This window comes from Candoia aspera, chromosome 1 (genome assembly GCF_035149785.1).
Source record: "Candoia aspera isolate rCanAsp1 chromosome 1, rCanAsp1.hap2, whole genome shotgun sequence".
In the NCBI taxonomy this organism is placed as follows: Eukaryota; Metazoa; Chordata; class Lepidosauria; order Squamata; family Boidae; genus Candoia; species Candoia aspera.
The window spans coordinates 23,501,113-23,523,815 of NC_086153.1; the positions used below are offsets into that span (position 1 = coordinate 23,501,113).

Here is a 22,703-nt window from a genome sequence, read left to right on the forward strand (position 1 = left end):
CTTAGGCGAGCTTGGACGTTAGGCCGAATTCGGACAGTCCCGGGGCGCCTCAAAAGCGCGCGGATTCGAGGGCCAGCAGCTGCCTCCTCCCTCCTGCCGAGAGCAGGCCGTCTGGGCTTCGTTCCCTTGCTCCCTCTGCGACGGTCGCGGTGACTGGAGGCCTTTTGTTCGCCGAACATTCGTGCCCCGGTTTCGCACTCCTCCTCTCTGAGCTCTTGAAGGAAGCGGGCAGCCAGACCCAGGGGAGTGGCTACACTTAACATGCATAGCTGTGAAGGCGAGAAAGAGGAGAAAATGCACAGACGCCGAGTAGCGAACGAGTTCAAAAGTTTATTTCCCCTGCGCCGGTGGTAGGACAAACCCTTTACCACCATCAGCACCCTCCCTGGAAGGGTCGAGGCCGGCCCCTGCCTAGGAGTAGCCTGGATCGACCTCAGGTGAGTTCCCCGGACCGGCCGAGCGAGGGAAATGTCGCGCAACAGCCCAGAGGCCGGTCCGCCTTTCGTGCCGAGGCAGGTTCCCGCTCGGTTCAGAGGCGCGTTAGAGCGTTGGCACCACGCCGGAGCCTGACACACACGCGTAACTGCAGGCAGGGAGAAGTGAAGACGCAACCAGGAAGTGGGCGCGAGGTGCCTTTGGCAGAAAGGGCCTGACAAGAGGGAGGGAGGGACGCGGGAGGGGGCGCTTCCTCGGAAAGGGCCTTTTTTCTGCTCCCTCCTTCGGACCGAAGAAGCAAACTGGCGCGCGGCGCTCTTGATCCCGTCGGAACGGCTTTCGGCTTCGAAGGTGGGCTGAAAGGTAGGAGGCGAGGCGGTCGGGACACTTGTTTCCCCTTCTTTTCCCCCTCCCGATTTCCTTCTCTTCTTGCTTTTCTACGAAGGCGACGGTGCGTGCCTGAGAAACCCCGGCCGTACTTTTCTGGCCGGGCTTGATCCCGGAGAGGGAGGCAGAGTGGGGAGGCGGTGTGGCAGTCCAGGTCGCGGTGGCCCTCCCGCCCAGCGCACCCTTTCGGGCTTCCTCTCGGTTCTGCTGCGCGGCTTTTGAGACGCCAAGGCGACCCCTCTCTGCAGCTAGGGCTGAGTCGCCCTTCGAGCCGCGCCTTCCGAGGTCCGGGGCACTCGGGAGACGGAGCTTTTGCTCCTGCGTGGCTTGGGGCTAGGCGTGTCCCTAGGAAAGGGAAGGGGGAACGGGGGCGCCAGGTGGAGACCCACCTATCCGCTCGGATACCCCCGGCGGATGAAGTAGAAAGCGCCCCGACTAGCGCTGCGGTAACTCTTAGGCTGGGTTCTCACAACACGCCCGGACTCTTTTAAAACGGACTGGGTACTGTAGCAGTTTGAGGCTTAGCGTGTTGTGGGAAACCCAGCTCTCGCCTCAGTACATTGTATGAATCAGGCTATCTCTTGTTTATTTCTGTCCGTTTATGATATATAAAGATAGCCGTTTGGATTTGTTAACTCGGGTTTAGTGTGTTGTGTGGACCCATCCAAACTTTGAAGTTGATTGCTCAGTGGTAGCTGTTTGAACCGCGTTTTTTTTCCTTATTCTTTTTTGCCGAGAACAATTTAGAATTTGGGGGGTGGGGGAAGAATGTTGGCAAGGAGTTGGTGACCAAGCAGTTAATTCTCAGCAGTTATATCATGACTGTTGTACTTGTTAGGCAGATTGACATTTGATTTGTTAAGACATTTGAGTTGATAAGACAAGAGGGAGGACCAGTTTATACTGGATGTCTGTAGATCAGGCTCTAACAGTGTCACCCTATTTATCTCTTTAGAACTAAGCGCCATTGAGGTCAGAGAATCTTCCTTCTGGAAAAGGGTCATTTCCAATCAGTAGATCTGTCAACCATTGCAGGTTGCTCTGCTGAATAGATGGTTTGCAATATAAAAGGGATGAGAGGCTTTTAAAGGCTAATTGATGTTTTTGAGACATAAGAAGAGGAGGGGGCAAACTTTTGAGGTGCGCTCTGACCTATAACGATAATCATAAAACAGTTTTTAAGATGTCATAGACATTCTTTGTTTTAGTGCAACAGATTAATGTGGCTTCCTTTCTAGAACTTGTCATAAACTTGGATTTTACTTAATGCTTTGCTTTGCATCTGGTTGCATAGTGGGGCTTGCTTTTTTCAGGCCCTACAAATATTGTTCTATTAATGTTTTTGGAAAAAATAAAAGGGCTGGAAAATATTCATATTCAGAGAGTTGGAGATGTCCCACTCTTCCATGTGAAAACTCAGATTTTACAATTGAAGGATAACTTTTACTGAGTTTCATTCTTTGTATCTGCTGGCATGGTACTTGGTTGGTTTTTAAATACATAGAATTTAGAAAGCTTTGGGGGGCACATTGTAAAGAAAAAAGAAACTTCCTAATCATAATGGGGGTAATGTGGATCTTCTATGGTAGAAAGGTATCCCTTGAAAGAACAAAATGTTGAATATAAAGCTGCCTGGCCACAGTGGCTTTCGGGAAGTCCTTTCTGTTCTCAAATTTGGAGATGAAATTAGTTATGATTATCTGTTATTGAAGAAAAGGTATTCTGTACATATCCCAAGATATTTTCTGGCTATAGGTTTCAGGTAGAGCTGTAGTTTTAAAGGTAAGTCCCATGGCCATGGAGAAGAAGTAGAAATCATCAAGAAACTGGAAATAATCCTGCCCATTGTTAACTTGCTAACTTGTTAATGAAGCAGATTGTGGCTAAGTGCAACATTTGAGTCAGGTCATAAAGTGGATTTTGCTTGTCAACAATTTTGTGCAGAAGTTCTCGCTCCTAACTGGCTTTCTTTTTCTCACAACCAAAACAAACAAACAACAACAACAAAAAGCCAGAAAAATTGCATTGTTTAGTTTGCAGATTTTAAATAGAATGCTGGTTTGAATTTACATGGACCTGCAAATGATTATTGTGCCTTCTGGGGATTAAAGGTGCTAATTGACACTCTGAGAAGCCTTGCCTCACCTCCCTCCACCACAACCTGCAGAAAGGAGGTTATCTTATGTCTGAAAAAGCCTCAGGAAGTTGTAATTGCAAAAGAGATGCATTTAATGTAAAGTTTTGTTGGCGGGGAGGGAATATGTATTCAAACCCGAGGAATCTTTCTCCTTCCAATCTTGCTTATATCAAATAAAATCTAGAAAGTCCGCAGTTTAAATAAAGGATGTAAATATGTATTCCTTATGTGAAGCATCAGTTGACAATTTGGGCCCCTAAAACCTAATGCTGCCTTCCCATGCAAGTATATCAAGGTTCCTGTTTGTAAATAAGCTTTTCACCACATTGAAAAAAAAATAGAAAATAAGTAACAAATGAGATAGACATCTTGTTTCAGGACAGAACCACCTCTGGATAGAGATGGAGGTCACAGAAGTTGGGTTCACACAACAGGCTCACTGTTTTGTTTAAATCCAGCCATTGCCTTAGCATGTGGAACTCAGCCAGAGACTGAGAAAAATACCATCTGTACACATAGAAGATGAGCAAGTAGGAAGGAGAATATGCTAGAATGCTTATCCTTGACAGGTTAGTTAAGTGCAAGTGCGACAATATGTCTGCGGTTGCTTCTTGAAAGACCCATAATATGTAATGGTGCAGTCCAGAGTCAGGTTAAAATCCAAGAAAGATTCTGGTGTGAAGATTTGTGCTTCATTGTGATTGAAACTACACAGTTCTTTACAAGGAAGATAGAGGCTTATCTCTGATCGCTGGATGGGAATGCATTTCCAACAGTGGCCAGCCAAAGGACAATAATGGCATTTCTCCATTTGCTTGCCTCCAGCATCTGGCATTCAGGTATACTATTTCTGAACATGGAGGTCCTGTCTTACTATCTCAACTAATGCTGGTTCACCTTCATAGAATGTCTTCAGTGTCCTTTAGAAGCTGTCTTAACCGATCACTGTATCCTGCTTTAATACATTCTTAGGTCAGCAGAAGTTGTAGAAAGAAATAAACCTGGCCAGTAGTTAGCCAATTTTAGGCAGGCTGAGAAGGGAGGAGAAGAAGAGAGAAGTCCTGGGTGAATTTAAGCCTGTCATTTTGATGTGCCAGCTAACAATTGATGATTCCCATGTACAAAATGTATACATTTGCACCAGCTTTCCTAGTGAATCTTGGGAATTATAATATGATCATCATCCTGAAAAATCTCAGGTAAAGGTCAGATTTTATCAACAATTCCTTCATGCCAAATGACAGTTTCCAAAACTGAAATCCTAACTCCTTAAGCATCCCCTTGAAAGCGGCGGGACCTCTGAATAGATAAACATATTTAACAATGACTGTGAATTAGGGTCTTGCTACACCAAGCAGTTCGAAAACATGCAAATGTGAGTAGATTAATAGGTACCGCTTCGGCGGGAAGGTAACGGCGTTCCGTGAGTCATGCTGGCCACATGACCCGGAAGTGTCCCTAGGGACAACGCCGGCTCCAAGGCTTTGAAACGGAGATGAGCACCGCCCCCTAGAGTCGGACTCGACTGGACTTTACGTCAAGGGAAACCTTTACCTTACTACATTGCTTGGAGCTGATTGTGGGAAACCTCCAGAGGTTTGGATTTAAACTCAGAATTGCAGTAACCAAGCTATCTGAGCAAAAAAGAACCATATTCAGCCTACACATTGATAATTGTTTTTCATAATTTTGCAGTGCATATGTGAGTGTTTGGATGTTACTTTGTTGCAGAAAGCTTGACACACATTGTTTAGCTATCGATTTTTTAGAGGATCTGAATCTAAGTTGGCTTCTATTTGCTATCTGTGTGGCAGGAGAGGAAGAATTAGCATCTCAGGTTGTAGATATATTGAAGACTTAAAAAAAAAAAGTTGTTGTGTTTAAGGAACTTTTTAGAGAAATGTCTATTCTCTCTCCCAAATCTGAACTAAAAATGAGATCTGTTCTCTGCAAATGACTATCATCAAGTTCAATTATGCAACTGAGTGCATATGTGCAAATTTAATTAAGTTGCTTATTGCTAAATTAGGTGCTTGTTTACAGACGTTTCAAGGACTGGATAAGTTGATAGAAGGGAACAGCTATATTGTGGTCTAAGGATATAGCTGAATGAAAAACTGCAGTCAGACTCAGATTTTTTTAAAAGGAAAGATTGAAAGCAATAATGAGCCACAGAACCTGAAGTGAACTAACCCTTCTGTAATGTCTTGAGTTTCCTCATTCAAGTCATCCCCATTTGTCCCACCCAGTTAGTATGTTCATAAAACCAAAGCTATGTATCAGAACAGGTTCCCACAGTTGAAACCTAAAAAAATAGCTCAAATCTCTGTATGTTCCCATGAGTTCCCTTCCTAGGGAAGTTATTTGAGGACATCGAGGCTTATGTCAGCTCCGGCTCACTCTTGCTTTGTTTCATGAAGGTAAGATCTTTATTGGACAGAATGGCCATTGGCATTGCCAAAGTTCTTCCTCTTTCTTATGAGAAGATCTAATTTATTTCATTAATACATGAAGAGAAATAAAATGGTTGTTGTTTATTCGTTTAGTCTCTTCCAACTCTTCGTGACTTCATGGACCAGCCCACGCCAGAGCTTCCTGTTGGTCATCAACAGCCCCAGCTCCCCCAGGGACGAGTCCGTCACCTCTAGAATATCATCCATCCACCTGGCCCTTGGTCAGCCCCCCTTCCTTTTGCCCTCCACTCTCCCTAGCATCAGCATCTTCTCCAGGGTGTCCTGTCTTCTCATTATGTGGCCAAAGTATTTCAGTTTTGCCTTTAATATCATTCCCTCAAGTGAGCAGTCTGGCTTTCTTTCCTGGAGGATGGACTGGTTTGATCTTCTTGCAGTCCAAGGTACTCTCAGAATTTTCCTCCAACACCACAGTTCAAAAGCATCGATCTTCCTTCTCTCAGCCTTCCTTATGGTCCAGCTCTCACAGCCATATGTTACTACGGGGAACACCATTGCTTTAACTATGCGGACCTTTGTTGTCAGTGTGATGCCTTGTTATTAGCAATGCTTCTTAAGGCCCATTCAACCTCACTCTTCAGGATGTCTGGCTCTAGCTCACTGACCACACCGTCAAAGCTATCCCCGATATTGTTATCCTTCCTATACAGGTCTTCTGCATATTCTTGCCACCTTTTCTTGATCTCTTCTTCTTCTGTGAGGTCCTTGCCATCTTTGTTTTTGATCATACCCATTTTGGCCTGGAATTTACCTCCAATGTTTCTAATTTTCTGGAAGAGGTCTCTTGTCCTTCCTATTCTATTGTCTTCTTCCACTTCCGCGCATTGCTTGTTTAAAAATAATTCCTTATCTCTTCTGGCTAACCTCTGGAATTTTGCATTTAATTGGGCATATCTCCCCCTATCGCTGTTGCCTTTTGCTTTCCTTCTTTCTTGGGCTACTTCTAGTGTCTCAGCAGACAGCCATTTTGCCTTCTTGATTTTCTCTTTCTTTGGGATGTATTTTGTTGCCACCTCCTGAACAATGTTGCGAACTTCTGTCCATATTTCTTCCGGGACCCTATCTACTAAGTCCAGTCCCTTAAATCTATTCTTCACCTCCACTGCATATTCCTTAGGAATATTAGTGAGCTCATATCTAGCTGATCTGTGGGTCTTCCCTAATCTCTTTAGTTTGATCCTAAATTGTGCGATAAGAAGTTTGTGATCTGAACTACAGTCAGCTCCAGGTCTTGTTTTTACCGACTGTATAGATGTCCGCCACCTTTGGCTGCAAAGGATGTAGTCAGTCTGATTTCGGTGTTGTCCATCTGGTGAAGTCCATGTCTCTAAGCCATCTCTTAGGTTGTTGGAAGAGAGTGTTTGTTATGCAGAGTGAGTTGTCTTGGCAGAATTCTATCAGCCTATGTCCTGCTTCGTTTTGTTCTCCCAGCCCATGCTTACCTGTAATTCCAGGTGTCATTTGACTGCCCACCTTAGCGTTCCGGTCTCCTGTGATGAAAATAACATCTCTTTTAGGTGTGTTGTCCAGTAGGTGCTGCAGATCCTCATAGAACTGCTCTACTTCAGCTTCTTCAGCATCTGTGGTTGGGGCATATATTTGGATCACTGTGATGTTAGATGGCTTGCCCTGAATTCGAATTGAGATCATTCTATCGTTTTTTTGGATTGTATCCAAGCACTGCTTTAGCCACTTTCCTATTAATTATGAAGGCTACTCCATTTCTTCTGTGGTCCTCTTGTCCACAGTAGTAGATCTGGTGGTCATTTGATGTGCAGTGGCCCATTCCAGTCCATTTCAGTTCACTGATGCCCAAAATGTCTATCTTTAATCTTGACATCTCACCAATAACCACATCCAATTTGCCCTGGCTCATAGATCTTACATTCCAGGTTCCAGTGGTGTGTTGATCCTTAGAACATCGGATTTGCCGTTCGCAACCAGCACCGTCGGCCACTAGCCATCCTTTCGGCTTTGAGCTAGCTGCGTCATCACGTCTGGGGCTAGTTGAACTCATCCTCTGTTCCTCCCCAGTAGCATTTGGACCATCTTCCGACCTGGTGGTCTCATCTTCCAATGGTATACTGACATATCTCTGGTTGTCCTGATCCATTTAGTTTTCACGGCAAGAATACTGGGGTGGGTTGCCATTACCTTCCCCAGGGATCGCATTTAGTCTGACCTCTCTGTCATGACCTTCCTGTCTTGGGTGGCCCTTCACGGTTTAGCTCATGGCATCATTGAGGTGCTCAAGCTCCAGCACCACGACAAGGTAACGATCCTTTGCTGAAGAGAAATAAAATATTAATATAAAATAGCACAAAAGAAGGCTTGGGGCCTCATTTACATATGTATGAAAGTAGGATGTTTGCTTATACATTGTGGATTATGAGGAGGGAAGATAAGTATCATGGTTCAGCATTGCCAAGTCTTTAACTTTCCTCTACTCCTGTGCACTAAATAGCATTTGGATCTCCAGAAATTGACAGATGAAGCTTTGTGTGCCATGAAAGGCAGCATTTTGGCATTGCTGTAAGCCATAGTTCCTTTAACCTTAATTTGTTAATAAGCCACTTTTATCTGGGTTCTCAGAACACACTAAATCCAGACCAAACAAACCACATCATGGCTTACTGAAGTGTCTGAATCCAAGTTAAATCACTTGCTAAAGCCATAGGAGATGTTGGCTGAAAAGCTGTCAGTCCCTATGCAAGGCTTCATGTATGTGGTCACTATAGGTAGCCAGCCACATCAACTGTAGCCCTTATACTGGCCTGTGTAATCCATATAACTCAGATCACTGTCCTTATATCTCAGGGCTGCCTGCTGTGACTTAACTGAGTTAAGGAGCAATGTGAAAAAATGGGATTAAAATTAAATATAAAGAAGGTCAAAGTAATGACAACAGGTAGAACAACCAGCCTTAAAATTGACAGTGAACGTATTGAAGTGTTGTATAGCTTCTGCCTTTTAGGATCAACCATCAACAGTAAAGGAACAAACAGTCAAGAAGTATGCCACAGACTAGCACTTGATAGAGCAGCCGAGAAGGCCCTGGAGAAGATGCTCAACTGCCGTGATGTGTCTATACCTACCAAGACCAAAATTGTGCAAGCCATGCTATTTCTGTGACGTGCTAGGGAAGCAAAACTTGGACTTTGAAGAAGTAGGATAGGAAGAGTATTGATGCTTTTGAACTTTGGTATTGGAGAAGGCTCCTAAGAATACTGTGGACAACAAAAAAACAATCCAGTGGATCATCAAACAAATCAACCCAGAGTTCTCATTCAAGGCACAAATGACTAGGTTCAAATTATCATACTTTGGACACATTATATAAAGACCCAGCTCTCTGGAAAAGGCTCTAATGCTGGGAGAGGTGGAAGGAAAGAGAAGAAGTGGATGACCAGCAGCAAGGTGGATGGACTCAGTTACAGTGGCAATGGGTGCAGTTTTGGAAGACTGAAAGACCAGGTTAGGGACAGATCATCATGGAGAAAATGTATGTGGTCTCTAAGAGTCGAAAACGACTCAATGGCACATAATAAATCACCACCAAAGCTGATTTTGCATGGGTAGAAGATGCAAGTCTGGATATTCTCCAGAGAGCCCCTATAGCCTTTTGTCCTACTTAATCAAAGTTCCCTGCAAATGGAGCATGAGAATGTTTACTTATCGCGTTAAAAAAAAGCTATTCATAAACTGAAAGAGCAATTCACTTGCTAGAGCAGTTATTTGCTGCTCTGACATGTGACATTTTTGCTCCCAGTTTGAAAAAGCTCTCAGAACTACACTCCCCACTGTTCATTTGTTTATTTATTTAGATGTGAGCAGGGTTTGGTATACTTACCAGCCTCAGGAATGAGACTGGTGCACTCTGCATAAGAGGAGGAACTGTAGCTTCATCACACAGTCACATAGCACTAGGAGTGTGCCGCACTTCACATTCGAAGGCAAAAAGGTACTTAGAAGTGTGCGGGGATGGTCACATAGCACCTCTATACAACTCCATAAACTAAACATCTCTCTTCTGGGGATCATGCTGCAATGTGGAGGGCAGCTGGACAATCTTGGAAGAAATGTAGCGTCTTTAAAGAGTTGCAAACAGGTGCTATGGGAGTGCTCTCACATGTTTGGAAGCACCTTTTTGATATTTTGATATTAAATCTATAACAACATGCAGAAGTTTTGGGCATCTTTATATTAAAAGGGATCTGGGCTTGTTGGGAATGAAATAGGCCTCTCATAGCCAACAGCTCAGACAATATTGGGTGAGATGGACCAGTGGTTTGTCCCTGTATAAGGCAGCTTCTGAGATAGGCTTTGGGTGGCATCACCAACAAGAAGATAATGCATTTTTTGTTCTTTGATTCTTGGGCACGCTTCCACGCTCTACAGTGTTCTTGCAGAACAGCTGCTACTCATGAACATTGTGTTCCCTCTTTTCTTTTTCTTTGGAAAAAACTCCTACTTGGTAATGGTAATCCTTTCCATACCAAGTGTTTTACCTATCCACGAGCAAAATTGCAGGCACAAATGACTGAGCAGTAACAGTGCTGGGAGGATCATTTTTCTACCAAGTTGGCATTAGCTTTTCCTTTTCACTATCAATGATCAGTGCAAAGTCCACAATGAATCTAGACCCACAAGCAAACTGGCAAGGAGGGCACTGGCCATGCTCATATTGCAATGGATCTGGCTGGTAGTATATCTTCTGGACCAGGGTTTGTTCAAATGTTTTTTTTAGCAACATTTATTTTTATTTGTAACAAATGCTTTTGGGCCATCTCAATCATTGTGACTCTAAGTGGCTCACAAGTAGTAAGTTACAAATACAACAATAATTGTATTAGTAATACAATAATAATAAAACAAGTCATCAAAAAAATGAGAACCATAATTCCATCATAAGACTCATGATAGCTGCCCCTTTTCCTTTCTAGCAGTTCTGTTCCTCTATCTTTTGATTCCATCTAGATATAGTCACTAAGCTATAACTTGCTTAACCACAATATGTTGAATAGGCCCCATTTGGCTGTGCTTATATATCCCACCAAGTTATAAGCCATAATTTATTCACCAGAATGCCTGGGTTCACACAAGATGCTCGGCTAAAACACCAAATCAACCACATTTTGGCTTAGCATAATGTGCAAGCCAGTCAGAGGAACTAATCCATCAGATAAAAGTTTTTCCTGACCAGTGACTTGCATTGGCAGGAATGATTCTACTTGCTACAGTCTGTGTGCTGGGCATCTGCTGAGAACAGAGGAGCAGAGCTGGCAAAAAAAGATGGCAGCTCTAGTGCTGGCTGGATAGCTCCAGCAGCAGCTTGAAGGGCAGTTGTGTGGGTGTACGTGGTTGGGTAAGTACCAGCAGTCTGGACATACACATCAGATTGGCTATGTCCAGCATAGACTTGTTCAATGTGAATCGTGTGTTCCTTCTTATTGATGCAGTGTATTAAGTGTGGGATCCTCTCTTGGTTTGAGCAACTTCTTCCTCTATTTTAATGCTAAAAGAGCCTATGCAGAGGAATAGCAGAGTATCCTACGTAAGGACACTGAGAGAGAGACGTGCTGCAGGATGTCAAGAGAGCACTTAAAGACAACCTAGGATACTGACTATGTTCATTCTGTACATTTCACCAGGTTGAGTACAGACTTAGCAGATGCACTCAGACAACTTGCTAAGCTTGGTTACTGTTAATTTTGGTTTGGTTTGGTTTTACAGCTGCACATGTTGCATGAATTGAGTCCATTTAGTTAATTTATAGTTCCACTGTATGGGTTAATTCAGTAACCAGATTAAGCAGGTTGCATGAATGCAGCCAGATTGTAGAGGAGAATTCACACAAGCTTCAATTTGGAATAGCTTGGAATTGAAGTGGGGAAAGGGGTAATTAAATAATTCCGTTACTACAGAGGAAAGAATAACTGTGTTGTTTCGTTTTATTTTCAGAACAATAAATGGAAACTTCTGGAGTAGTACGATGAGCATTCAGAAAAGTGTGTGTGTGTGTGTGTGTGTGTGTGTGTGTGTGCGCGTGTGTTTTTAATGGGATGCAATTCTGAGCCCTGTCCAGAAGTTCCATTGATTTCAGTATGTAGATTACATACGTATTTAAATTAGTCCAACTGAGATCAGTTGGAGCTAAAAGATGGATTAGATTAGATGCCCATAAAAAGGATCCCCAGTGTATCCAATTTGTGTCCATGAGACCACATAACTAATTTCAGGAGTCAGGGTATGTGCTTTACATTCAAATAGGCCTAGATTTCTTAGCCCATTTAAATATAGTAGGTAACCAAATTGCCACTAGTCGGAGTTGTGCCTGGCCGGACCAATGATCTGATTCAGTGACTGGGTCATTCAGTACAGTTAAGTTACTGACCAAACATTTATCCATTTGCATGAACCTGTTAACTCAGTCAGTACTGGGAGAAGAACAGTCTTAACCTGGATCAGGAGCAGGGCCAATTACCCTTTCTCAGTCAGGTATGTGGAACTTCAAAGACTTAATTAGCCATGGGGCATTGCCCAAGCCCCTCTCAGACAATTCTCCTAGGAAGAAAAGATTTAGAGTGGCTGAAAGCACAATGCATTCTGTTACAATAGTCACTCCTAAGATGGAGCAGCCATAAAATACACCTCAGATTGGCTGCGATGTCCAAGCCACAGCCTTTGCTGTCTGTCTGGACAAAGGGGAAAAAAAGCCATTGATGTAATGAAGCCTTGCCAGAGATCTCCTGGCAGAAGAACTCATGAGATACCAGGCAGACTGAAGGGCATGAACAGAGTTATTTCCTAAAATGGCATTCCTTCATCTGGTTAGGTCTGCACTTCCTAGACAGTGCAGCATGGCGCCCTGGGGCACTGCAGCAAACTCACAGGGGCACCATGGGGTATTTTACTACTTAGTGAATGGAACTGTTGGTGAGTTCACTGCAGCATCTTGGGGTGCTGTGGTGCACAGTTTGGGAACCTCTAAGTGCACCGGGAGCCAAGAACATTTGGGAAACTCTGGGTTAGGCAATTATGTGACATGTTTGGAGTCTATCAAGTGGCTAGCATGAATGGGCTTGCTGCCGCTGGGGGGGTGTCTATTGTGTTTTTTGGTTTTTAATTTTGTATGCCGCCCGGAGTCACTGTGTGTGAGTTGGGCGGCCTGTTAAACTGTCTAATAAATAAATAAATAAATGTTACGTTCTATGGTCTGATAGTAAAGTGCTAAGACTGGATTGGCTGATCACAAGGAGTGGTAGGGTTCACACATAGGTTGTTTTAACTGTTTATTGACTAGTTAGTAAATCATGGTTTATAAACCACAGCATGGCTTATAATTATACCATGGCTTATAAATTCACACCAGCCACTAACCCTACACCAAACAAAGTAATGGCATGGTATCAAACCAAACCACGTTTAAGGTAGCTTCAGATGCTCATAATATTCAGACCTTTCCAAATTCAAGTTAGATACCTGAAATAAATTGAGCTGGCTCTTATTTCTTGGAGGATAGTATGGGTTTGATAACTACAGTTATTAAGCTACAGTTCAGCATGTAGCACATCCACACTGCACATGTTTCTCCATGTGCCCAGATTGCAGGCCTTAAGATCTAGCTCTCTGGAGAAGTCTCTGATGCTGGGAAAGGTGGAAGGAAAGAGAAGAAGAGGACGACCAACAGCCAGGTGGATGGACTCAGTCACAATGGCAATGGGTGTGCCAGACCAGGTTAGGACAGATCCTTATGGAGAAAATCTATCTATGTGGTCACTAAGAGTTGACATTGATCAATCTATAGTGCTTTAGTTGGAACCAACAGAAATACTAGCATCTCTTTGTGCCTTATGTTTTCCATAAAGCTTTCATGTTTACTGCCAGAATCCAAAGAGATGTACATAGAGTGTGGAGACCCTGAGTTATTCTTCCATTGATGAGACTAGAGATAAGATGTCTCCCATTGTTCAAAGCTTAGGTGATAGATTGTCACTTAATTCTATTGAAAGCTGTTTTATTTCGGCTAACCTCTTTTTGGAGTGTCATTTTAAGTGGTTTTGCCGTTCCTATTGTCTATTTGTCTTTCGGACTTTTTTTAAGACTAAAGGTGTGGTAGAAATAGTAGATATAAACAACTGACTGTGTGGCTCTTTTAAAACATGCTTGGATTTATTCTAGTTGTAGGGGAATCTGCATAATACCAGTAGAAATTCCAGCTTCTTCCACATCTGTCCTAAGTTTATGACTAAGTGCAGACTCCATCCATGACTTCAGAATAAGCCAGCCCCCCCAGTCCCACCCTTGCCAAAAAACAATATTTATTCATTTATAAGATTTATAAGACCATCAAGCTCAATGTGACTTTGCTTAACATTTCTACAGAACTGGAATGATCGCTTTCCATTTTGTGATATTTGAATTGGACAAACCAAAGTATTGCCCTAATTTGATACGGGGCATTGACAAGACACTGTAATGTATGACAGCAAGAAATTTATATTGTAGAATTACTTACCTTAGGAAGCTAGGAGTGGCTTATTATTACTTTGCATATATTTGGGAAGAAAACTTATTCTTGGCACTGTGTCATGTGCAAAGCAGCTCTTGGCATGAACATCCAGCCAATATTATACTGTGCAATGTTAATATAGAATATTTAAAATGAGTTTATTGCCTGGGGCACCTTATTCCAGTTTGGCATAGCTTTGGTGTTTAGTCATGATGCCAGAAGAACAGTGAGGTAGAAATGTTGGTGATGAGGCAGCCATCATGATTCCTGCAAAAAGTATTTCCTGTGTGATTAAAACAGCATTTTTTCAGAGCTTTAGCCAGAATATATGACTCCTTCAAATAGGAGTCACTTTTGGGATGTTCTTTTGGGATACTCAGTTTCTGAGTCTCTTTAGAGAGAGAGGTCCGTGACCTTGATGCACAGAGCGAAGCTGTTCATGGACTCACTGGACTCTAAAGGTACTTTGGTAACTCCAAATGTGTATCTGTTTTGTCTTTGCTCGCTGGGATAGAAAAAAGTGGTGATCAGGATTCTTCCTCCACCCCATCATATTACAGATATTAATGTATTGTTGAGGTTGTTTTCTTATGTTTAGTGTTGATAGTGTTTTCAGTAACTTTGTATTCCAACCCAAGATTGGGTGGATTAGAGATGATGATGGTGATGATGGTGATGATGATGCAGCGTTGCTTCCTTCTGCTTGGCCTATTTTTTGAGCAAGAAATGTAGTTATTGAAGAGGAGCTATTCTGTTTTTCCACTCCCAGTGGAACGAGCAACTCAGAATGTGGCCTGAGTCTCACCTTTATGGTTCCCAGCTCTCCCAGGATTTGCCAGCAAAATGTGGTCGAAAAATGGAAATTTTCAGAACCGTAACTAATTTTCTTCTTTCTGGAACACATCAATTATCTGTTAAAAAATAAATGAAAAATTAAAACTCTCAAATAAAAAAGACCAACTATCCTCAAAGGAAAAAGGATTGCATACCCCTTGGATATCCCTCCATTAATTCTGTGTCCCGTAGAGGCTGGAAATACCAACAGTCGAAATGGGGGGGGGGGGGGCTTTCAAGTCCCAAAGGGTCATCCACCCTGTCATAAAAGGTCTGCAGAGAGGAAGTTTGCAGAGGGGGCAGCAATGCCCCTGTGATTGAATGACAGCTGACGGGGCTGTGGAAATAGGCTTTGCATGCCATTGGCTGCAGGTTGAGTCCCTTGGCACCTCAGGTAGGAGGGCTGGGAAAAGCATGGAGAGCCATTGCCACTCAGGAGGAGACCATACATGTGATGGGAATAGAGCCCATCATCTCAGAGCCTAAGATGTTTTGAGTTACACTTTCTTATCATTATCTCCTAAAAAGTTCTGTTGCTGGCTTGTGCCCTGTCAGGACTTACCAAGCAATTCACATAGCTGCTGAGACAGCAGGGAATCCTGTGTGTGTGTGTGTATGTATGCACAGGCCTGCATGGGTGCACATTCACATTCTTTGATATTTTAAATTGATGCAATACTTCAGCCCTCTCAAACTCAGCCCCCCCAAACTGCAGCGCTTTTTAAAAGAACCAGTCATCCCCAATCCTTCTTTCTAAATGTGATGAACTATAAAGCAAGACCATTTCAGCATGTGGTGGTAGAGAATATGAGAGATGATGGATTGGGGGAAGATATTTTAGATAATTCCTTTTGCAGTCCAACAACCAATATAGCCAATATAACTGCAGTTTCTCATATCCAAAAATAATACTCACTTTTGATGCTTTTAAGGATAGATTATGTGATTAATTCTACTTTATTAATGAATGAAGAACTCATATTTGCAGGAGTCAAATAGTTCTCAAGGGATAAATAACATTTTTTTTTGTTTTATATAGAGATTTGTCTGAAATTAGTGCTTATCCCTGCATTATTCAACATATTTGAAGTCTTTAAAAGTTTCATTCCAAGCATGTAATTGCTTCACTTGTTATTAATGTTGGCATTTTGAATCCTAAATAGTTTCAGTCCAGAATAAGATTAGGAGATTTTTTTCTGCATCTCACTTTGGATGAATGAATGATTGGTGATGAAAAAAGGCAGGGCCTTTTCAGTGGCTACACCATAATTATGAAAAAAATCAGCCTTGGCCGTTTGTCCACCAATGAGGAAATAAGTGTTTTCCAGCAGGCTTTATGTGATGGTTATGCATTATGTATAACATTCTGCTTCAATGTATTTTAAACTCAATTTTATAATACTGTGTTGTTCAGCTGTCATCAGCACTAGAAGGTTGGGACAAGAATTTTATATAAACGTGCATTTTTAATAATTATTTCAAATGTTAAAGCATGTTTATGTTTGGTCAGAATTATAAACTGAGCCCAGCTTTCCTCAGCTGATCACCCTGCAAATGAAGTGGACCACAGCGTCCCTTATCTTCAGCTGCCATGGCTGTGCATGTGCTAGCTGGGGATGATAGAACTTTCAGTCAAAGGCAACTACGGGTCACTGTATGAGGAAGACTGATTAAAACTGGCTGTTTTGAACTTTCCCAAGACACTGCATAAGAAATATCATGATGGGTTTGGAGCAGGAAATCTAGTTCTATGAAGCAACAGCAGAAATACTTTCAGCCTTCAGGCAGAGGACTCCAGATCTGGAAGTCATACCTTGACCTGTCTGGCCACAACAGGAATGTCTAGCTTGCAGCTCTGGCCCAGTGGCTGTGCTCCAGCTGCATGCTACTTTCTTCTATTTACTTCCGGAGAAATGGTTTACAGCTTGGCAGGAAATGTTGGCTGTGCGCAGAAATGAATCATTCTTGGGTAACTGAGGAGCTCAGAAAGAATTTAAATTTGCTTTCCATCAGAACCACTTGCTGTGCTTCAGTTGATGCTTAACATCAAGAGTGGAGATGACTATAAAAAGAAAGTGAAAGAAAAAAAGGAAGAGGGAAGAAAAAAAAGGGGGGGAGTCAGAACTTCTTGTTCCGGATGCAGCAAAATCCTTTTTGCTTGGAGGCTGTGAAATGACAAATATGGAGACCATCTGTGATAGAGTGAATCATGAGGGTGAGGGAAAGCTAAGGCAGTAAACGGCAGAAGGCAAAATGAGAGGCAGTTCTAAAATGCTGTGTCCAGCTTCACAGATACAAGAAGGCATCATCTGAATCAAGATTTGTTCTCAGCAAACAGCTAGGTGCTCTGCAAAGTCCTGATGAGGGCTTGAAAACAGCATCCTATTTCAGCTACATCCTTAACCAGAAACTGCTGATAGTTAGAGGTTAACTGCCTCTGCATGTGCTTTTTCTGAGTAACAGGCATTGCTGCATTCCTGACATGTATTTTACTCCTTTTAAGAGTGTTGTTCTGGGCAAAAAATACATATATGCTATTTCTTTGGGTGAAATATAACAACACTCCCCACATCTTGTAACAGGATGTTTCATAAGTTAATGGTCTCACGTGTCTGTCCAGCACCAGACTGGGGAGGGCTGGTGTGTTGTGGGGAGATTTTTGTCCATCCTGGGCCTGCAAGTTGGGGGACCCTAAGAGCTGTAAAAAAATATTCAATTTCTTTCCCCCATATCTTGCATTATTTTATTAACCTCTTTCATATCCTATAAGGGCCGGTTTAATTAAGAAAACCCAACACTGATCCAAAAAGGAAAATGTAAATGCCTTCTCCTGGATCTGGATGTCACCCATGCCACCACCTTCAGAGGTACAGCTGAGACGATCAGATATTTTAGTTAGTAGCTTCATTCCCTTGTTTGTCAGCTTCTGTCTCTGCTTTGCACACCTAACTCATTCATTGGCTATTTTCCTGTGTTCTTATGCTATGTGCATATGTTAACATATTCATTGATGTTGAGTTGGGTGGGCTCAAATCTGAAATAAATGGATGGTGTCAAACTTGGATGCAGTCTATGGATAAATCAACACAGGGTACAATTCACTAGCCTCCTGCAGAACATCCCCACCCCCGAAAAAGCTCCCCCCCCACTTTTTTTCTTTCACTTTTTCATCCACGTCACAGAATCCAAGGTCATCTAAATAAGCTGAATGGTGGGGGATTCAGAGCTGATGAAATATTTTTTTCATGCAGCACCTAGTTAAACTGTAGTACTCACTAGCAGAAGATGTGATGCTAGCCAACCTGAATTTCTTTAAAGGGGTTGAGACAAGTTCATAATGGCTAGTAGTGATAATAGCTATATATTTCTTCCAGTAATGGAGGCGTCATGTCTCCCAATACCAGTTGCTGGGGAACATGAGTGGGAGGTGCTATGTGCTGTTATGAATGGGTATTAGATAGCTGTATTAGATTTCCTGAATCCAAAACAGCACATCTTGAATACTGGTTGCTAAGGATCAACAGTGGAGAAGGACTTTTATAGCTCATCCTGTACAAGGTGATCTTCTCTTGACCACTGGGTGACACTGAATGCTAGGTGAGGAGAGCCTCTGTCCACAGGCCTCTCCTTATGTTCCTAAGTTCATGTCCCATGTTATCAAATACTCCTTTATACACCAGTGTATAGCCCTCCTGTTGGTATCTGGTTGGCCAGCGAGTGAACAGAGTGCTGAACAAACTGGGATTTTGTCTGTTCTATCAGGGCAGTTTTTCTCTTGTTATATTATGCCACCCAAGGTGAATTTCCAGCAGTTCATGCCCTAAAGCACCGTTTCTCAACCTCGGCAACTTTAAGATGTGTGGAGTTCAGCTCCTAGAATTCCCCAGCCAGCGTGCTGAAGTCCACACATCTTAAAGTTGCCAAGTTGAGAAACGCTGCCCTAAAGCATGGAGGAGTAAGCTTTGGCTACCCAAGTTACTTTTTTGCAGCTCTCAGAACTGCTTCTGACTCTGTTTGCTGGGAGCTGAGATACCGTTCCCCTTCATTCTGAGGGGAGTTATAGATATGAACCGTAATGCTAGTCATACAAAGGCACATCGTCATTTCAAAAAGAGAAGATCTCCCAGAATTGTCTGCAAATGGCAGCCCCACCTGCATGTGTGATGTGGTGCCCCCCCCCCTTTGTGGCCTTCAGCCTACCCCCCCCCCATTTTGTGTAGCCCTTGGCCACCAAAAGATTATCCACTTCAAGTAAAGCTTTTGTTTTACTTTACAAGAGCCAGTTTGGTGGTATAGTGGTTAAGGCACAGGCACAAAGCCAGCTGGGTGACCTTGGGCCAGTCACTCTCTCTCAGCCCTAGGAAGCAGGCAATGGCAAACCACTTCTGAAATCTTGCCAAGAAAACTGCAGGGACTTATCGAGGCAGTCTCTGAGACTCAGACACCATTGAACAGATTTTTAAAAACTCTACACCGCCAGAGAAAGGGATCTCCATATGTTGATCAGTGGGATTGGGACTGAATAATAATCTTGCTTTTAGTCCTGGATCAGAACAATTTGCAATGTAAGATAAAATATGGAAGAAGCTGTTCTTCCTTGCCCCTTTGTTAATTCTGTCATAATCTTGCTTGTGTTTCTCAAAGTATCTGCCAAAAAGTCTGTTATGAGTTGGTATTGCACATCCACATATTTAAATTCAATTAACTACGGAGTGATTTGTTTATTTACTTATTTTTCAAATTTCTGTCACCGCCCATCTCTCCCGAAAAGGTTGTTGTTGGCAGTTGTTTTCTTTTAAAGGTTATGTAAACCTACATTGACTAACAAAACATTGAAAATAAAAATTGGGGTAAGAACAAAAGAAGCAAGCACAGTTTGTGAGGGTATAAAAATAAATTTGATATCTTAAGGGGAAGTACAGTACAGGAGAGCCAGTGTGGTGCTGGATTTAGACCAGGGTCTCCCAGGTTCAATCCATCCTTAGCCATGGAAATTATTTGGAGAACTTGAGGCAGTCACTCTCTCTTAGCCTGACCTACATCACAGGGTTGTTGTGGGGAAGAATGGAGGACAGTCTGCTGTTTATGCAACCTTGGGCTTCTGGGATGGAAAATCAACAATATCAATAAATAAAGTAGTTATTGCATAGATAGAGGGAATCTGTCAGGAATTACTTTATTGATAGAACTAAAAACCTTGAAACCAACTTGGAATAAAATAATATTTAATGTGAGGATCTTTTTTTTAAACTCTTCACAGTTTTCTTCACATTTCACTCATCAAAGAAAAATATACTTCAGTTTTCTGATGTTTTGCTATTATAAATTTAGCATCTCACTTCAGAAATTGTGTGACTATCTCATGCTGCATCTTTTTTACGTGTCTTGGTAATGGATGATAAAGGTATATCAACCTTAGCTGGTTGTGTAATTTTTCCAATTTTTCTCCAAAAAGAAATAATAATAATCAAAATAATGAGAGTAACTAAAGGGCCATCGCAGTCAGAGATAACAATATGTATCTATGTGATTACAAGCCCTCTGATACAATCTAGAATGTTTAATGTAATGCAGTTTTAAAGCACCAGCTATGAATTACAGTATTTTTATGCTCAGTTTCTGATGACTTGCTAAAATAGATGGAAAAGGAAGTTTATACTTTAGAGTGCTCAGCTGACTCATCTGGTTCAGGTCCTCTTCTGATACTATTTAAAGACCTATAAGACAGCCTTTTGTATTTTATATAGAAGTTATGTATATTATTGAAATAGTTCCTTTGGTTTTAAGTGAAGTAGACTTGTATCTTTCTTCATATATTAACATTTTAATTAATAAAGAGTTGATAAGCTTGAAAAAAAAATACTATATTTGTATCATTTGAAATCAAGTTGGAAATTATGACCCATTCTTCTGCCTTAGGCACCAAGACAGCTGGGTCTCTCTCTCTCTCTCTCTCTCTCCCCCGCCCCCTCTCTCTCTCCTAGGAAGGAGGCAATGGCAAACCACTTCTGAAATCTTGCCAAGAAAACTGCAAGGACTTTCCCAGGCAGTCACCAGGAGTCAACACTGACTCAAAGGCACCAAAAAAAAAAAAAATCCTACAGAGTCCTATACTTTCCCATACCTTGAATGGATCATATTTATGTTTAAAACATAGGTGATTAAAGAACAGGAAATCAGGGGAAGGATCAGGAGCAGAACTTAATTCCAAACTTCCATAATAATTTTAAAATATTTATTCATGATTGTAGCTATTAGACTGACAGTCTATCTGTAACTCCCACTTAAACCTAATTTATGTCTTTTGAGTGCTGAATATTAGTTGTTTGTTTTAACTTGACAAGCATCCATGTATATTTGTATATTTCAATGTATATTTCAGGTGCAGTATACTAAATCTCCACCATACTTTTGCTTGTATGCCCAATCCAAGGGTTTTTATAATTATATATAATTATGTAGGAAATCAAGTAATAAACAAGGGAGTCGTAAGTATTTAAACAGAAATAAAATTTTAGGAAGAGCAGTCATTTTCATTGCAGTTATTCTGTCAAGCACTAACAAATATGTTGCCATGAATTCTTTTTTTAGCTTTCACAAGAAAAAGTCATAACCATGTTTCTTTAAATGGTGCCAGTACTTTGTAATAATTTCTCCTAAATAACAAAATTCACCTGATATAAGGTCCAGTAGGGTCTTGAAGGCAGTTTTATTACATTATATTCTATTTTTATACTAAGAAGTTGAATGATATTTCTTCTATTATTCTGTGCTTAATCTATAACCTGATTGGATTAAACAAATTAGGAGAAGGTGGGCACCCTTGCTAAATGCTCTGTGTCTTTGAAATAATTTAGTATCTACTCTACTGATGCTGATGACTGCTTGTGCTAGTGAATGTAAATGCTTGAATAATAAAATGATGCTCAAAATTCATTCTCAGTAGCAAATCTTTAAGGAATTTGCATTCAACCATTAAATGCTTTGAAGCCATCCAAAACAGCAAAATGAGAGAAAATGTGCTTAATGTGCTTAATATAATATATTGTGGTAAGAATTGTTCTACTTGAATTAACCATATTTCATTTAGAAGCAGACTTCTTCTGGTCCTTGTATACTACCACAAAGTCTGGTTGATTGGCCAATACCTGCCTGTCTGTCTGGATCTGGAAGTCCCACAGGATCTTAGCCCTGTCATTCTCCACGACCTTCTGTGGAATCTCCCATCTGGACTTGGGAGGGTCCAGCCCATACACTGTGCAGATGTTCCTGTACACAAGGCCAGCTACTTGGTTGTGCCGTTCAGTGTATGCTGTTCCTGCCTGCATCTTACACCCTGCCACTATGTGTTGGACTGTCTCTGAGGCCTCTCTGCACAGTCTGCATCTGGGGTCCTGTCTAGTGTGGTAGACCCCTGCTTCTGTGGATCTGGGGCTTAGGGCCTGTTCTTGCGCTGCTGTGATCAGTGCCTCAGTGCTGTCTTTTAGTCCAGCCCTTTCCAGCCACTGGTAGGATTTCCCAAGGTCAGCCACCTCAGCTATCTGTTGATGGTACATCCCATGCAGGGTCTTGTCTTGCCATGGCACTTCCTCTGCTTGATCTTCCTCCCATATCTGCTGTTGCTGCCTCAGGCATTCTCTCAACAGCTCATCTTTAGGTGCCATCTTACTGATGTACTCCTGGATGCTCCGGGTCTCATCCAGGACAGTGGCTTTCTCTTTAATTTCTTTCTTTTTCTTTTCTCCTCCTTACTTTATATTAGTTTGTATTAGTTTTTAACTTCTATTTTAAAACATGTATACTGTGTATATGTATGTGTGTGTATTTGTGTGTGTGTGTATTTATATGTGTGTGTGTGTGTGTATATATATATATTTCCAAATTCATAATGGCTACATTTCAAATGAACTAATATCTTCATTATTCA

General features: G+C 41.9%; 1 protein-coding gene across 8 annotated transcripts in view; it reads left to right on the forward strand.

The window, feature by feature from the left end:
- The first annotated feature begins 344 nt into the window (after positions 1-344).
- PTK2B (protein tyrosine kinase 2 beta) overlaps positions 345-22,703 on the forward strand; it is a 94,376-nt gene continuing 72,017 nt past the window's right edge. For 4 of the 8 annotated variants that reach the window (XM_063300428.1, XM_063300437.1, XM_063300445.1 and 1 more), the window contains exon 1: positions 498-798. The gene's annotated coding sequence lies outside the window, so the exon portion shown is untranslated. Of the gene's footprint in view, positions 438-496; positions 799-22,703 lie in introns of those variants that run through there. The other 4 variants (XM_063300470.1, XM_063300454.1, XM_063300421.1 and 1 more) reach the window with 3 other exon arrangements.